We start from the raw sequence: 16,395 nt of genomic DNA, 5'->3' as shown, positions 1-16,395 counted from the left end.
TTTTTCGCACATAGCTTAGTAATACTGGCCCTCAGTGGACGCCAAGCGATCATGCAGTAGAAATGTCGGAGATACTACACACCCTTACACATACACAATTACACACATACACTCCTGGAAATTGAAATAAGAACACCGTGAATTCATTGTCCCAGGAAGGGGAAACTTTATTGACACATTCCTGGGGTCAGATACATCACATGATCACACTGACAGAACCACAGGCACATAGACACAGGCAACAGATCATGCACAATGTCGGCACTAGTACAGTGTATATCCACCTTTCGCAGCAATGCAGGCTGCTATTCTCCCATGGAGACGATCGTAGAGATGCTGGATGTAGTCCTGTGGAACGGCTTGCCATGCCATTTCCACCTGGCGCCTCAGGTGGAAATTGAAATAAGAACACCGTGAATTCATTGTCCCAGGAAGGGGAAACTTTATTGACACATTCCTGGGGTCAGATACATCACATGATCACACTGACAGAACCACAGGCACATAGACACAGGCAACAGAGCATGCACAATGTCGGCACTAGTACAGTGTATATCCACCTTTCGCAGCAATGCAGGCTGCTATTCTCCCATGGAGACGATCGTAGAGATGCTGGATGTAGTTCTGTGGAACGGCTTGCCATGGCATTTCCACCTGGCGCCTCAGTTGGACCAGCGTTCGTGCTGGACGTGCAGACCGCGTGAGACGACGCTTCATCCAGTCCCAAACATGCTCAATGGGGGACAGATCCGGAGATCTTGCTGGCCAGGGTAGTTGACTTACACCTTCTAGAGCACGTTGGGTGGCACGGGATACATGCGGACGTGCATTGTCCTGTTGGAACAGTAAGTTCCCTTGCCGGTCTAGGAATGGTAGAACGATGGGTTCGATGACGGTTTGGATGTACCGTGAACTATTCAGTGTCCCCTCGACGATCACCAGTGGTGTACGGCCAGTGTAGGAGATCGCTCCCCACACCATGATGCCGGGTGTTGGCCCTGTGTGCCTCGGTCGTATGCAGTCCTGATTGTGGCGCTCACCTGCACGGCGCCAAACACGCATACGACCATCATTGGCACCAAGGCAGAAGCGACTCTCATCGCTGAAGACGACACGTCTCCATTCGTCCCTCCATTCACGCCTGTCGCGACACCACTGGAGGCGGGCTGCACGATGTTGGAGCGTGAGCGGAAGACGGCCTAACGGTGTGCGGGACCGTAGCCCAGCTTCATGGAGACGGTTGCGAATGGTCCTCGCCGATACCCCAGGAGCAACAGTGTCCCTAATTTGCTGGGAAGTGGCGGTGCGGTACCCTACGGCACTGCGTAGGATCCTACGGCCTTGGCGTGCATCCGTGCGTCGCTGCGGTCCGGTCCCAGGTCGACGGGCACGTGCACCTTCCGCCGACCACTGGCGACAACATCGATGTACTGTGGAGTCCTCACGCCCCACGTGTTGAGCAATTCGGCGGTACGTCCACCCGGCCTCCCGCATGCCCACTATACGCCCTCGCTCAAAGTCCGTCAACTGCACATACGGTTCACGTCCACGCTGTCGCGGCATGCTACCAGTGTTAAAGACTGCGATGGAGCTCCGTATGCCACGGCAAACTGGCTGACACTGACGGCGGCGGTGCACAAATGCTGCGCAGCTAGCGCCATTCGACGGCCAACACCGCGGTTCCTGGTGTGTCCGCTGTGCCGTGCGTGTGATCATTGCTTGTACAGCCCTCTCGCAGTGTCCGGAGCAAGTATGGTGGGTCTGACACACCGGTGTCAATGTGTTCTTTTTTCCATTTCCAGGAGTGTATAAACAGACATACACACACACATCTCAAAGATATTCACTGTCTACAGAAGTACATTTATATCTTCCGTCGTTCATGGCGAACGATAACGTCCGTCAGTAAATCTGTATGCTCGCCTGTCCTCTGAGTTATATAGTCTTCCCATTAACTCTAAACCTCCGGTAACTGTCTAATTCCGTTTCTCGTGGAGCAGTCCCTCATTGACGTTCATTTACAGCATACTGCTAAAACAGCGCTGTTAATTTCGTGCAAACAGTTCACCTCATTTGCTTGATACAGACGAGTTCCGAAAAAAGAAAGAATCAGTTTCTCGGTGATATGAAGTTTTCTGGCAGCCATTACTGCGTTTAACCTCAGTATGTCGTCCAAACGTTTTTTCCACCCTTTAAATACATTTTAAACCAGTAAGTCACGAAAGATTACGGAAGCCGTCAATGTATCTCCATCCAGTTAATAAAAAGGCTTCGTCGCTCGTTTCCACCGCTATCTGTATAAAATCTAACTTATTAGTCATTAATTTGCAAACAGTATACATTCTAAGCAAGAAAAAGTCAATATTTTTTTCAAAAAACTTTTGTAAGTTTGTAATTTAAAGTCCAAGGTTTTGGATTTAGCTCAACGTTACTATACGGGGGCTGCTTCGCGGTTTAGATAGTTTACAGCACGCAAGTACACTGCCTGACAAATAAGGGAAGCACCCAGAAGACGTGGTCGAGCGTCAAGTGTAACTTTCTACATACAGACACCATCGGTGAGGGTATAAATGATTAGGATTACTATTTCCTCTGACAGGGACAACCCCAACAGGGTGCATTACCTTGTTCGTATTTGGTACTGTTACCAGGCTTTGTACAGCGTATTAGGCACATAAGAAACGTCAGATGTTTAATAATCAATGTGAAGGAAGTGGAGATTATACTAGTCGGGTGACAAAGCATTATCGCCACGTGACTGATTTTGAAAGGGCCCTCACTGTGTGTCTCCATTTGGCTGACTGGTCGAATCGCGCTACATTCAGATTTGTGGGCCATTCACGTGGGGCAGTGGCCCGATATTTGATTACTTGGGGACCTGAGGGCGAGATACACTCGCCGCCAAGGCTCTAGTGGTTCACGTTTCACCACCACAAGGGAGAATCTCCGTATTATGCACCAAGAACATTATAACCCCTTCACATTTGCGCCTGTTAACCGAGAACACGTAAGTATTACAGAGCAGCATTCTGTCATCCCACACCATTGGTCGGAAACTAGGACCTGCCGGAACAGAGAATTACCTTCCCATGGATAGCTGCTGTTAACGCCACAACATAAACGGCTTCGTTCAGAGTGCAGCCATGATGGGAAAGCAAGGACTACTGATGACTAGCATCGCAAGGAAGGTGGAAGAAAGTATGGAAATTTGGATTTAACGTCCCGTCATCATCGAGGTCATTAGAGATGGAGCACAAGCTCGGATCATGTCAAGGATGGGGAAGGAAATCGGCCATACCCTTTCAAAGGAACCATCCCGGCATTTGCGTAGAGCGATTTGGGGAAATGAAGTCTGGCGTCGCGTCCCACACCGCTTTCCACTACCACGGATGACCGTCGTCAGCGAATATGATGATGACGTGTAGAGGGGTAACATTGCACCAGTGGCACTGTGTGGGGACGTATCGGGTACTTGTCACAGCTAGTAGTGGTTGAAAGAACATAACAGACATCCTGCGTCCTCATGTGTTACTCTTCATGTGCCGGTATCGCGGTACCATTTTTCTACAGGACAATTCTGGTAGAAACATGACAAGTGTCTTAATCAACTGTCTGCCTGATGTTGAGGTGCTCCCTATGACCAGCAACATCCGCAGTTCATGTGTGGAATCAGCTCGGATGTCAATTCCGTCCTAGTGTCAGTATTATGAATGTCAAGAACCAATTACAGCAGCTGTAGACCAGTTGGCCTCAGGAATCTAATCACTACCCACATGCAAGTTACAGTGTTTGTAACTTTATACTGATAAGCGGACTTGAACTGTCAAGTTTTTTGTAAATTTAACTCGATTTTGCAGTCACTGCAGTAGCGTCATACTCTCTCTCAGCCCACGAAGTTTCATTTAGTTTCCTTCGCAACTTCTCGGTGCTTCTCGTTTTTTGTTAGTAAGTGTATGTGAAAATGGAACTTTAATTAAATACCATTCTTCTTTACAAAATTTCTTTTATGTATGTATAAGAACTCACAGCTCTGAACTATAACTACATCCACGTTTGAGTGTCTTTTATTACGCCAATTTCAAAATGACCGCGCTCTAGCATTATTTCTAGCAAATTTGCCAGCAATGCGGCGTACAAAGACATGGCTGAGATCGACAATGAAGGAGGATCGACTTCATGGCTTAGCTCTGTTGAACACTCTCCGTAACATTGATTGTTCTATTGACGATCTAATTAACCAATTTGCCAGGAAGAATGGACACATAGAACTCATCATTTAAGAAAGGAGAACCACAATTGTAACTTCTTTATATCATAAGATGGCATTGTCTTGTATATGTGTAAAATCAGTTGAAATGTAACTTCCCTGAACTTTGCATGTGATTTGATTATTTTTTATTATGATAAAAGTAAACGTAGCTCAGGATGTCTTTAGCTCCTCCTGCTTGAGGTTTTTCTCTATCCGCCACTGGTCTACTGTTATCCATTTTGTAAAGATGCCCAAAGAAGAGTAGTCACCTCTTCTTATTGTTTCTAGTATGTTCAGTATATTTTTCTAAATTGCATTGTTACTTCTCAGGTTCATAAATTCTGATGTCTTTACAGGATTTATTATTCTCCTTCGTAATCCTCGTAATTCGGCGGCCGCTGTGGCCGAGCGGCTCTAGACGCTTCGCTCTGGAACTGCGCTGCTGCTACGGTAGCAGGTTCGAATCCTGCCTCAGGCATGGATGTGTGTGATGTCCTTAGGTTAGTTAGGTTTAAGTAGTTCTAAGTCTAGGGGACTGATGACCTCAGATTGTAAGTCCCATAGTGCTTAGAGCCATTTCAACCATCCTCTTAGTTTTACAGACTCCTAATTAATACTAGGCATTCCCTTGGATATAGGCACATTCTTTGTTGCAGGTATTCTTAATTACATCATAAGCACCTTCCATCGAGTGTATCCTTCTCTCTATAGCAAACTTTTTAAAACTGTTTGCTTGGAAAGCTGTCAAAAAATATTTAAATTTGTTTACTTTTCCCTTTCGATTAGTATGTGCTTTTAAAAAAATATTGAGCCCTTTCTGTGTCCGCCATCAATTCAGGTTTCTCTGCAGATGTTCTCAAGCCAACCTGGGTTAGGTCTCTTTCAAGGGATTGTCAGTTAATTGCTGTAGTTGTGAGGTCATAAGGAAATGTGCCCAAAATATCTGCAATTTCTAGGCACTGTATTGCAAAACCTTTATTCTTTGTTTCCAGAATGAATGACAGCTCTTTGTGTCCCATAAATTTTTCATTCCAAGGGCCTATGTTAGTATTCCAGTGAACAATATTCGAAAACAGATGTGGAGAGTGCTTTGTACGCCTGTCTTCCCTTCAGATGCACACAGAAAATTCTGGTAACTGCTTCGAACGTTTCCTTTGCATGAGTAATACTCTCTTTTAAGTGGCGGCAGTTCAGTAGACGCGCAACCAGAGCTTCTGAGAATGAAGTGCAATGGAGCGACAGCTGTTTTTTTCCCAGGATAGCCCATAACTTCTTACCAGAACGAGGGGATCAATAACACGGCTCGCGCTGACATCTGTCGATGGAGTACGTAACCTGCAGAGTTGTAAAATTGCCGTCGATTGGCGTGCCTACAGGTGACGACAAATGCGAACGCTCCTCTTAATAATGACCTAAGAACGGGTACACCTATTATTGACGGAAGGAAAGTAGAGTAAAAGTTTCGACTACGCGTTCGTAGAAGCCATTACGAAGCACCCAGAGTCAGTGGATTGGGGCTGTGAAAGGATATGGACTGTTGTCTCTGTGACGAGAAGACAATGGTGATCACGTGAGGGCGTAAGGGCTAAACAACAATGAAATCCACTAAAGGAATTTACAGTGCGCCTCTGAGAAGAGATAGTAGTGCTGGTTGCACACTGCAGTCTCTTCAGTCTTCACATAAACACCGCTGAATGGTTTTTGAGCTGCTTAGCCCATCAATTTGCACATTTTTCCATTTTTATTTTTTTGCAAAACGCTTCATTGTGGATAATTACTACAATTAATTTTGTTATTGATGACGCATTCGGTGTTCCCGAAATTATGAAAATTAATGAATTACAATTAAGTCGTCGGTGCTTGACAGAAAATGACAATGATACGAAAGAGGAAACATTTTTTGATGTTCCGCGACTATTTTTATTTGAAACTTCCTACCACATTAAATCTGTGTGCCGGACCGAGACTCGAACTCGAAACCTTTGCCTTTCGCGGGCAAGGGCTCTACCGTCTGAGCTACCCAAGCACGGCTCATGACCCCTCCTCACAGCTTGTTTATTTATTCACAAATACCTGTTTGAATAATGGCTATAGATCTGAACGGATTGATAACGTTCTACGTAAACGGAAAATGCATAAAATTACTCTATTTTTATACATTGCTCAATAGGAAGAAGTCGGTAAGAGTCAATATTCCCGATAGCCTTGTAAACATATTACAATCTCGTTTTTGCAGACATGTGTTTTACAGTAACCTCAAAGCTAAATCCTTATTCAGTAGTAAAGATTCTATGAACCCTTTGCAAACAACACCTTTTGACAGAAAACCGTTCAATCAATATTACTGTGACGTTTCACATACTGCTAAGAAGTGCAGGGAAGTGACACTATTTGAAATATTCGAAATTCGTAGAAACATGAGACAGAATGCCAACCTATTTTGAAATGGCCAAACGTAATTTCCGTATACTCTCGGTTAAACCAGGTTCAGCTACGCTACCATCAGATTAAAAGAATGAAATCAACTTCATTACTGATTTTTTGTGTTGTATAGGGATTTCCATTCGGAAAAAGATATTGCTTTCCACTGTAAACACTCCGTAACTCATCATTTGCTTTCTTCTGTAGCTGTCTCATTATTGTCTATGCTAGTGGTCGTTCGTAAGAGTATTTTGTATTTGTAAACTTCCACAGGGTCACGTGCTTCAATTAAAATAAAAGCAGATAACATTAATTAGGAAAGGATGTTCCTGATGAAATATGAGTCATCGATCAACAACTTAAGAACACAGCAGTATAATTTCTTGAACTTTTCCAGAGATTCATTGCCCTCTACAGTAGAATCGGGTGTAGTGACGGTGGTCCGCGCCTTTCCAACACGATATTTCAGCGTCATATCTCGGCGTCATCATCAGGTGTCTGCTGAGAAGAAGCCCAGTTACGACGTCGAAATATCGTTTTGGAAGGACGTGTATCACTGACAGTGCACCAGGTTTTACGAGATGGCTACGTAACAATATGTAATTCAAAATGGAGTTCATCTGACTACGAAATGACGTAAGTTCTAAATCAAACAAGTTTATTGCAATAGTTCTGAGGTTAAGATACATGAATATTAATTTGATCACAGGATTTAACCGAAGATCAGAAGCGCAAGAACACGGAATGAATAATAGCTTAGCGTAAGAGATTCGAATGTGTTGGCAAAGATCGGAAGGCAGTTGTCATTCATCTGTGAAAGTTCAAACTCGCGGTGGCTGCTTATTGATTCCGTGATTACGCCGAAAGAAAGGTTAACTAAAACACGCATTTAAGGAAACTCGTGAATGAGCACTGAACTTTCCCAGAGTTTACAAGGTTCACAACCCTTACTCCCTCCTGTCTCCCACCAACAAATAATATCTTTGATTCGTCATCCTTACCCCTAAGCTCGCATAACCTCGCAAAGTTCTGCTAGTCGTTGAGCAGGAGACTCTGTGGGTCATGATCTGTTGCTGATTGCTGCTGAAAAAGAATAAATATTTCTACAATGTCCTCAGGAGACAAAAGTCTTTATTCGGTGCCCAACAACGGAGAAGTACTCGCTCGTCGACTACTGAAGTGATTCCTGCTCGCTCTCCAGAGTAAGTCTGGCTTCTGAGCCTGCACAACTTTCTGTACGCCAGTGGCATGACTTTACAATATTCTGTACAGTGGAATAGAAGTAATTAAACCAATTATTTCCTGAGTTAGCAGCAGTTTTGCAGTATTAACCTACAGAAGGATGCAGTTCTTAATAATTCTGCCTCATGTTCCCCCTCTGGAACTGAGATTTATCACTAGCCAATTCGCTGCGCTCTACGTTTTCATTTCCAGAAATTAGCGATTGGCTCCTCCCCTCTGCTAAATGATTACTGTTAACTAATAAGAACGTCCAGTAGACGCCCATGAGTGCATCCCTGTCTTAATACCATTTTAAGCCGAATATATCGTTCTTGATTTTTCACTCTTGTTGTTCCCTCTAAGTTCTTATACACATAGTATATTACCCGTCTCTTCCTACAGCTTAATCCTACTTTTCTCGCAATTTCGAACTGCATCTCTGATGCCATTACGATTCCTAAACCCAAAATGATCAACATCTAACACATCCTCAATTTTCTTTTCCATTCTTCTGTATATTATTCTTGTTAGCAGTCTGGATTCATGAGCCCTTAAGGTGATTATGCAATAGTTTTCACACGTATATATTCTTGCTATTTTCGGACCAGTGTGGATGATGTTCTCCGTAAGTTTGATGGTATGTCGCCAATCTAATAGATTCTACAATCCAACTTGAAAGTTGTGGGGTTGCTGCTTCACCAATTATTTTAGAAATTCCGATGGTATGTTACCTATCCCTATTACGATATTTGAACTAAATTCTCCCTGAGCTCTTTTAAATTTGGCCTCTAATACTGAATACTCCGTTTTTCTCCAAATGGACTATAATTTTTTCCTCCATCACTTTATCAGACAATTCCTCTCTCTCACTGAAGTCTTAAATGTACACATCCGTTCTACCCGCTGCCTCCTCTGCTGTTAATAGTGGAATCACCATTGCAGTCTTAATGTTGATACTCTTGCTTTTAATATCACCGGAGATTGTTTTGACTTTTCTACATGGCGAGTCAGTCCTTTCGACAATCATATCTTTTTCGATTTTTTCAGATTTATCATGCAGCCATTTCGCCTTGACTTCTCTGTACTTCCCGTTTCATTCCTAAGTGTCTTACATTGTTTTATTCCTGTCTTTCCTTGAACATTTTTGTACTTTGTAGTTTCGTCTATCATTTGTGACTGACATTTTTAGAATCGTCCATTGCTCTTCTAGTGAACTGCCTACTGTAGTATTCATTATCGTATTATTTATAGCGTCAGATAATTATAGACGCATCCCATTTTCCTTCAGCACTTGAGATTTTCTGTCATATTGATTCTTCCGGACAACTAGTTAAACTTGAGCCTACTCTTTACCATTACTAATTTGTGATCCGAGCCTATATTTGTTGATAAGTATGCCTTAGAATGCAGTATCTGATTTCGGAATCTGTGCCTGGCACTGTCCAGGAACTTAACTGTGAATAGCAGAGTAATCACCTAGATGTAGATGACCATGATTGAATCTAACTGAAGTCTTCCCGTATCTCCAGGCCTTCTCCAAGTATACTTCCTTCTATTGTGATTCGTGAACAAAGTATTCGCTATTACCAGCTGAATTTTACTGAAGAACTCAATTTGTTTTTCTTCTCTCTCTCATTCCTGCTACCGATCTCATATTCTCTCATAACCCTTTCTTCTACTGCTTCTCCCAAAACAGCATTCAAATCCGCCACGAATATTATATTTTCATCTCCTTTTACGTATTGAATTACCTGTTCCATATTCAGTATCCTCATATACTTTCTCTATCCCTTCACCTGCTTGTGACGCCGACATGTATAATTGAAGTATTGTTGTCGGTGTTGGTATGCTGTCGATTCTGGTGAGGACAACGCTATTACTGAACTGTTCACAACAACTCACTCTCTGTCCTTACTTGTTTTTTATATCGAAATCTATTCCAGTTATGCCATCTTCTGCTGCTGGTGACATGTTTTCATCAGACCAGAAATCGTGGCCTTCTTCCCATTTCACATCAACGACTTACATTGTACCTAGATCAAGTCTTTGCATTTCCATTGTCAGATTTTTTAAGTTCGTTAATATTTTCTAACTTCCCTAATATTTTCTAACTTCCCTAATATTTTCTAACTTCCCTAATATTTTCTAACTTCCCTAATATTTTCTAACTTCCCTCGTATTTTCAAACTTCTGACCTTCCTCTCTGAGTTTTGTAGTCTGTTACCCTTTCCCTGATTATTCACTCCATTTCTCACAATCACCTAACCCCTGGCAGTACCCTCCCAGAGATACGAATCGGAGAGTAATCCGGAATCTTTTGCCAACGGAGAGATCGTCCTGACATTCCTTCAGTTGCCGGCCGGAGTGGCCGTACGGTTCTGGGCGCTGCATCTGGAACCGAGCGACCGCTACGGTCGCAGGTTCGAATCCTGCCTCGGGCATGGATGTGTGTGATGTCCTTAGGTTAGTTAGGTTTAATTAGTTCTAAGTTCTAGGCGACTGATGACCTCAGAAGTTAAGTCGCATGGTGCTCAGAGCCATTTGAACCATTCCTTCAGTTACCGACCACACGTCCTGTGGATACTCGTTACTTGTCTATAATGCAGTGGTTTTCATTGCTTTCTGCATTCTCATGTCATTGATCACTGCTGATTCTTCCGTCTTTTAGGGGCAGTTTCTACACGAAGGGCAAATTGAGTGCTCTGAAACACTGTCCGCTCCTCCGCCTTTCTTTGACAAGGCCGTAGGCAGAACGAGGTAGCTTCCTTAAGCCCGAAGTGTTCGATGGCCTAAGAAACGAGAAACAGTGGCAGAACACTAGGAAAGTATTTCAGATTTGCTATTCATTAGGAAATAGTTTTAATTATTGTTATTCTCATGTCAGAAAGATACATAAAACACAGTTTATACGATTGTTGACAGTTCAACACTGTTTATACATATAATCTTTGACCAAAATTTGGCCACTTGTAGTGCATTTTCCGATGCCTGGTCAATGTTGTCTACTGTTCAGGTGGCTGGACACAGTTAACACTGAAGCATATATTGAACAGTATGTTCTTCCCCGAAGTCAGACTGGGTTTTGTTTTCTTCAATATATCCACATTTTTTCGGGTTAACCTGTGATCTGTTCATTTTGACCTCAGCCTATTCGAGGACTTCCAGACTGACCAATTCCTATCATGATCAGGAGGTGAAGATACTGAAAATGTGTTCCAACCGGGAAGGTCGAATGTCTCAGCCTTCCAAAGTGGCCGCCTAGCTTCTTCATCAGTGGTTGTTTGTTTTTCCGATGTTCTGAGGAAACTTTTCCTGTACCTTAGTTGCTGTGGGTAGGGCTGTTGCCCACGCAAGGGATGCGATTTTTCCTGCTCCAGTTTCGTTTTTTCTCTGTTTGGTGCTGTTTCACTTTAGGTCCACACCTAAGCATTATTTCAATCAACATACACTGAAGCGCCAGAGAAAGTGGTACAGCTACGCGTATTCAAATGCAGAGATATGTAAACAGGCAGATCACGGCGCTGCAATCGGTAGCCGCGGTGGTTAAGCGGTTATAGGCGTTCAGTCCGGAACCGCGCGACTGCTACGGTCGCAGGTTCGAATCCTGCCTCGGGCATGGGTGTGTGTGATGTCCTTAGGTTAGTTAGGTTTAAGTAGTTCTAAGTTCTAGGGGACTGATGACCACAGATGTTAAGTCCCATAGTGCTCAGAGCCATTTGAACCATTTGCAATCGGTATCTCCTACATAAGACAAATGTATGGCGCAGTTGTTAGATCAGTTTTTGCTGCTGCAATGGCAGGTTATCAAGATTTAAGTGAGTCTGAAAGTGATGTTATAGTCAGCGTCTGAGCGATGTGACTCAACTTGCGATGTAGTGGGGATTTTCCCATACGACCATTTCACGAGTGTACCGCGAGTATCAGAAATCCGGTAAAACATCAAATCTCCGGCATCACTGCGGCCGGAAAAAGACACTGCAAGGACGGGACCAACGACGGCTGAAGAGAATCCTTCGACGTGACGGAAGTGCAAGCCCTCTGCAAATTGCTGCAGATTTCAAAGCTGGGCCCAAAACAAGTGTCACCGTGAGAAACATTCGACAAAGCATCGTCGATATGGGCTTTAGGAGACGAAGGCCCACTCGTGTACCCTTGATGACTTCACGACACAAATCTTTACGCCTCGCCTTGGCCCGTCAACACCGACATTGGACTGTTGATGGCTGGAAACATGTTGCCTGGCCGGACGAGTCTCGTTTCAAGTTGTATCGACCGGATAGACTTGAAGGAGTATGGAGACAATCTCATGAGACCATGGACCCTGAATTTCAGCAGGGGACTGTTCAAGCTGGTGGAGGCTTTGTAATGGAGTGGGGCGTGTGTAGTTGGAGTCATATGGAGTCCTTGATACATCTAGACACGACTCTCGCAGGCTACACGTTCGTAAGCATCCGGTCTGATCAGCTGTATCCATTCATGTCCATTGTGCAATCCGACGCATCTGGTCAATTCCAGCAGGACAATGAAACACCCCAGACGTCCGGAATTGCTACAGAGTCTTCAGGAACACTCTTCCTAGTTTAAACACTTCCGCTGACCACCAATCTCCCCAGACATGAACATTATTGAGCAAATCTGGAATGCCTTGCAACGTGCTGTTCAGATGAGATCTCCTCCCCCTCGTACTCTTACGAATTAATGGACGGTCCTGCGGGATTCATGGCGTCAGTTCTCTCCAGCACTACTTCAGACATTGTTCAAGTCCATGCCACGTCGTGTTGAGGCACTTCTGCGTGAATCCCACATATGCTCAATAATGTTCATGTCTGGGGAGTTTGGTGGTCAGCGGAAGTGTTTAAACTCGGAAGAGTGTTCCTGGAGCCACTCTATAGCAATTCCGGACGTCTGGGGTGTTTCATTGTCCTGCTGGAATTGACCAGATACGTCGGATTGCACAATGGACATGAATGGAAACAGGTGATCAGACAGGATGCTTACGTACGTGTCACCTGCGAGAGTCGTGTCTAATCAGGTACTCCATATGACTCCAACTGCACACGCCCCACTCCATTACAAAGCCTCCACCAGCTTGAACAGTCCCCTGATGAAATTCAGGGTCCATGGTCTCATGAGATTGTCTCCATACTCTTTCACGTCTATCCGTTCGATACAATTTGAAACGAGACTCGTCCGCCCAGGCAACATGCTTCCAGTCATCAACAATCCAATGTCGGTGTTGACGGGCCCAGGCGAGGCGTAAAGATTTGTGTCGTGAAGTCATCAAGGGTACACGAGCGGGCCTTCCACTCCGGAAGCCCATATCGACGGTGTTTTGTTGACGGATTCGCACGGTTACACTTGTTTTGGGCCCAGCATTGAAATTTGCAGCAGTTTGCGGAGGGGTTGCACTTCTGTCACGTCGAAGGATTCTCTTCAGCCATCGTTGGTCCCATCCTTTCATTGTCTTTTACCGGCCGCAACGATGCCGGAGATTTGATATTTTACTGGATTTCTGATATTCACGGTACACTCGTGGTAGTACGGGAAAGTCCCCACTACACCGCATGTTGGGTCTCATCGCTCAAACGCCGACTATAACATCATTGCCCTACACGATTCAAGGTAGGTGAACTAGTTTCTCTGGCTCTTCAGTGCAGAAGGAATAACATCAGTCAAAGAATAACTGCTGTAAGAACTCTGCAGGCAGCTCCGCTTCTAACAGCGAATCTTACAGCTGTAAGCACCAAAGGAAAACGCTAGCCTCTTAGGTACCGCACTCTCCCTTCCCCCAAACATCGTTTCATTATGTTAAACGGTTTATGGGGTATTAGGGAGTCTACATTGTGTAATACTTCGCTTCCAGAGCGAATCTCGAATGTGGAGGCACACCGGAAATATCCTGCCTTTTCAGATTACACGCCGACGAAATACGACGAGCCTAGAACGCGGCTATAAACGCTCAGACCTTTAGAAGACTTCCGCACCACCTCGTAGTGAATACGGCGGCGATAAAGGCGGATCTCGTCAGCGCGTGACAGCTTTATGAAAAACCGGAAATGGAGCGCGGAGATCGATGCGGCTGATACGAGCCGGACTGCTCGGCGCGACTCGGCGGGTGGTCGAGCGGCCAGCGCCCGTCCGCTGCTTCTGCCACTCGCTCGCTAGCCGGCGCTCGCTATATTTACTGTGGCCGGCCTCTGCCGCCGCTCGCTAGTCCTCTGCTTTATTTATCAACGCCACATCAGGGCGCCGCTGGGCAGACGTCGCTGTAAATAAAGAGCGACGCCGGACGTCCGTCAAGCACTCGTGGCGGCGGCGGCGGCGGCGGCTAGCGGCTGCGTAAACACGCGCTCCAGGGCCAGACCAGCCGTTTAATTGCCCCCAAGCGCCCGGCTGCAGCGAGCGTCTTAATCATCGTCTCGCCCTTTTCAAAGGAAATAACGTGTGTCGAGAATCCGGGGCAAAGATTATTGCTCATTTATTGGGTTGGCGCACAAGTACATATAGCTTCCTTTTCCTTAAGTTGAATAAATACAGCTACACATAACAGAGACTTTAGTCATCAATAATACGAGGGTCGTTCAGTAAGTAGTACCCCACATTTCTTTCTCGGAACATTTTTATTGTTAAGACTCAGAGTTTCGTGTCAATATACATCAACATGTCTTGTCCATGTGTAAGGTGTCAGGCAAATCCAACACCTTCCATGAAAACCCTGACATTATAGCAAATCCGGCAGTATGTCACATAGCTCCGAATAAATCCTGACATTAAAATAACCAAAGTAATACGATCAACAAGTGAGCAAATTGTTCAAAATGGTTCAAATGGCTCTGACCACTATGGGACTTAACTTCTGAGGTCATCAGTCCCCCAGAACTTAGAACTACTTAAACCTAACTGACCTAAAGACATCACACACATCCATGGCCGAGGCAGGATCCGAACCTGCGTCCGTACCGGTCGCGCGGTTGCAGATTGTAGCGCCCAGAACCACTCGGCCACCTCGGCCGGCTGAGCAAATGGAATACCACAGACTAACACAAGAACGCCTAAATGCATGTCATATCTTCCCACCGTGAAACAGACGCAGTTCCGAGGGGAGAACGAGAACAGAAGCCGAGAACAGAGCCGTGTAGGGTAGAAGGCCCTGCGATAAGGGAAGGACACCCACATCACCGACCGATCGCCAAGAGCAGCCCCCAGCCCATGTTAAAAGATAGAGCCCTCCAGAAGAACAGTATAGATCTTACAATAAGACTAAAAGGGCCACATCAGCTGCAAGTTTTAGCGCGAGACTACACGCGTCTCTTTTATTTAGCAAACATTAAAAACATTGCCCCGACACGAAAAGTATAACGTTTCTCATTGGATAGACAGCTTTTTTGTAGGCGGAGCTTAAGGTTAACACTTAGACGCTGATTGGTCAATTGAAAACACAGCCAGATACCTTTTTCTTAAACCAACTTCGGTAAATTGTAGTAAAGAGAAGTTAGAGAGTTAATACCGAGACGGCGAGATGTGTGGAGCTGCGCCGCCCGCCGACCCTGACTCTGCCTAACCACCGACAAGCTAATGAACGCACATGATGCAGCATAAGACCACATAAGGCTTCACTCAGAACTGCAGAAGTCTCATCTGTTACATACCCTTTTTACATAATACTAGTGTCGATCGTCAATTAATCTTCGTGGTATTCACATTTGCTAGTTGAAGTAAAAATCTGAAACGCGATGATTTTTCTGTTATATAATTATTGAGAAGCCACATCAGCCACTGTAATTTACGACAAGTTAAATAAGTAATTAAAGATAATTGAGGGTCACTGTAGACCATTTTGATAGTTTTCTCTTTTATGAAACTTTATTTAAACCTAGATTATAGATGTGATATAGCATAGGTCATCTTTCAATCCATTGTAGAACTTGGAAACCCTTTCAGGGAACATTCGTTCACAGTTTTGTAGAACACAGTTGGTTTTTATCATCCTGCATTAAAATATTTCCTTTCAGCAAAAGCGCAATTTATAAACAATGTTTTGTGAGTGGAATAAAAATTCCAATGCTAAACTTAACTGATTTTTCGACGTTATTTTACCAGCTAATTAAAAACAGGAAAGCCTTGAACCCCTTCCACTAAATTTAGTTAGTATTAAGATTTTTTTACAGGGAGTGCAGTGGAGCTGACGCTGAAATCATTAAGTATTTGATTATATCATCGCTAGTCTCACTGAACTCTTCTGAACTCTACATGTCATGTGTGCTCTGGAGTCTCCTTACCAGCAACAGGTCCCAGGTTCAGACTAGTCAATTCCCTAAAAAAACACGCTCAGAGCGTCGTTGCGCGAAAGTGGTAGGGAGACACGACTCAGAAGAAACAGACACCATGCAACGTCCCCTTTGAACAATAATACATGACTGTGCTTAAACTGACATAAAATAATTTTGTTAGCGCAACGCAATCTGACTTTCAAAATTCCCTACAAAAGAATAGCCCTGACTAAC

The sequence above is a fragment of the Schistocerca serialis genome, chromosome 9, assembly GCF_023864345.2.
Source record: "Schistocerca serialis cubense isolate TAMUIC-IGC-003099 chromosome 9, iqSchSeri2.2, whole genome shotgun sequence".
Lineage (NCBI taxonomy): Eukaryota > Metazoa > Arthropoda > Insecta > Orthoptera > Acrididae > Schistocerca > Schistocerca serialis.
The sequence above is the reverse complement of the archived record's forward strand: the minus strand, read 5'-3'. Positions refer to the sequence as shown.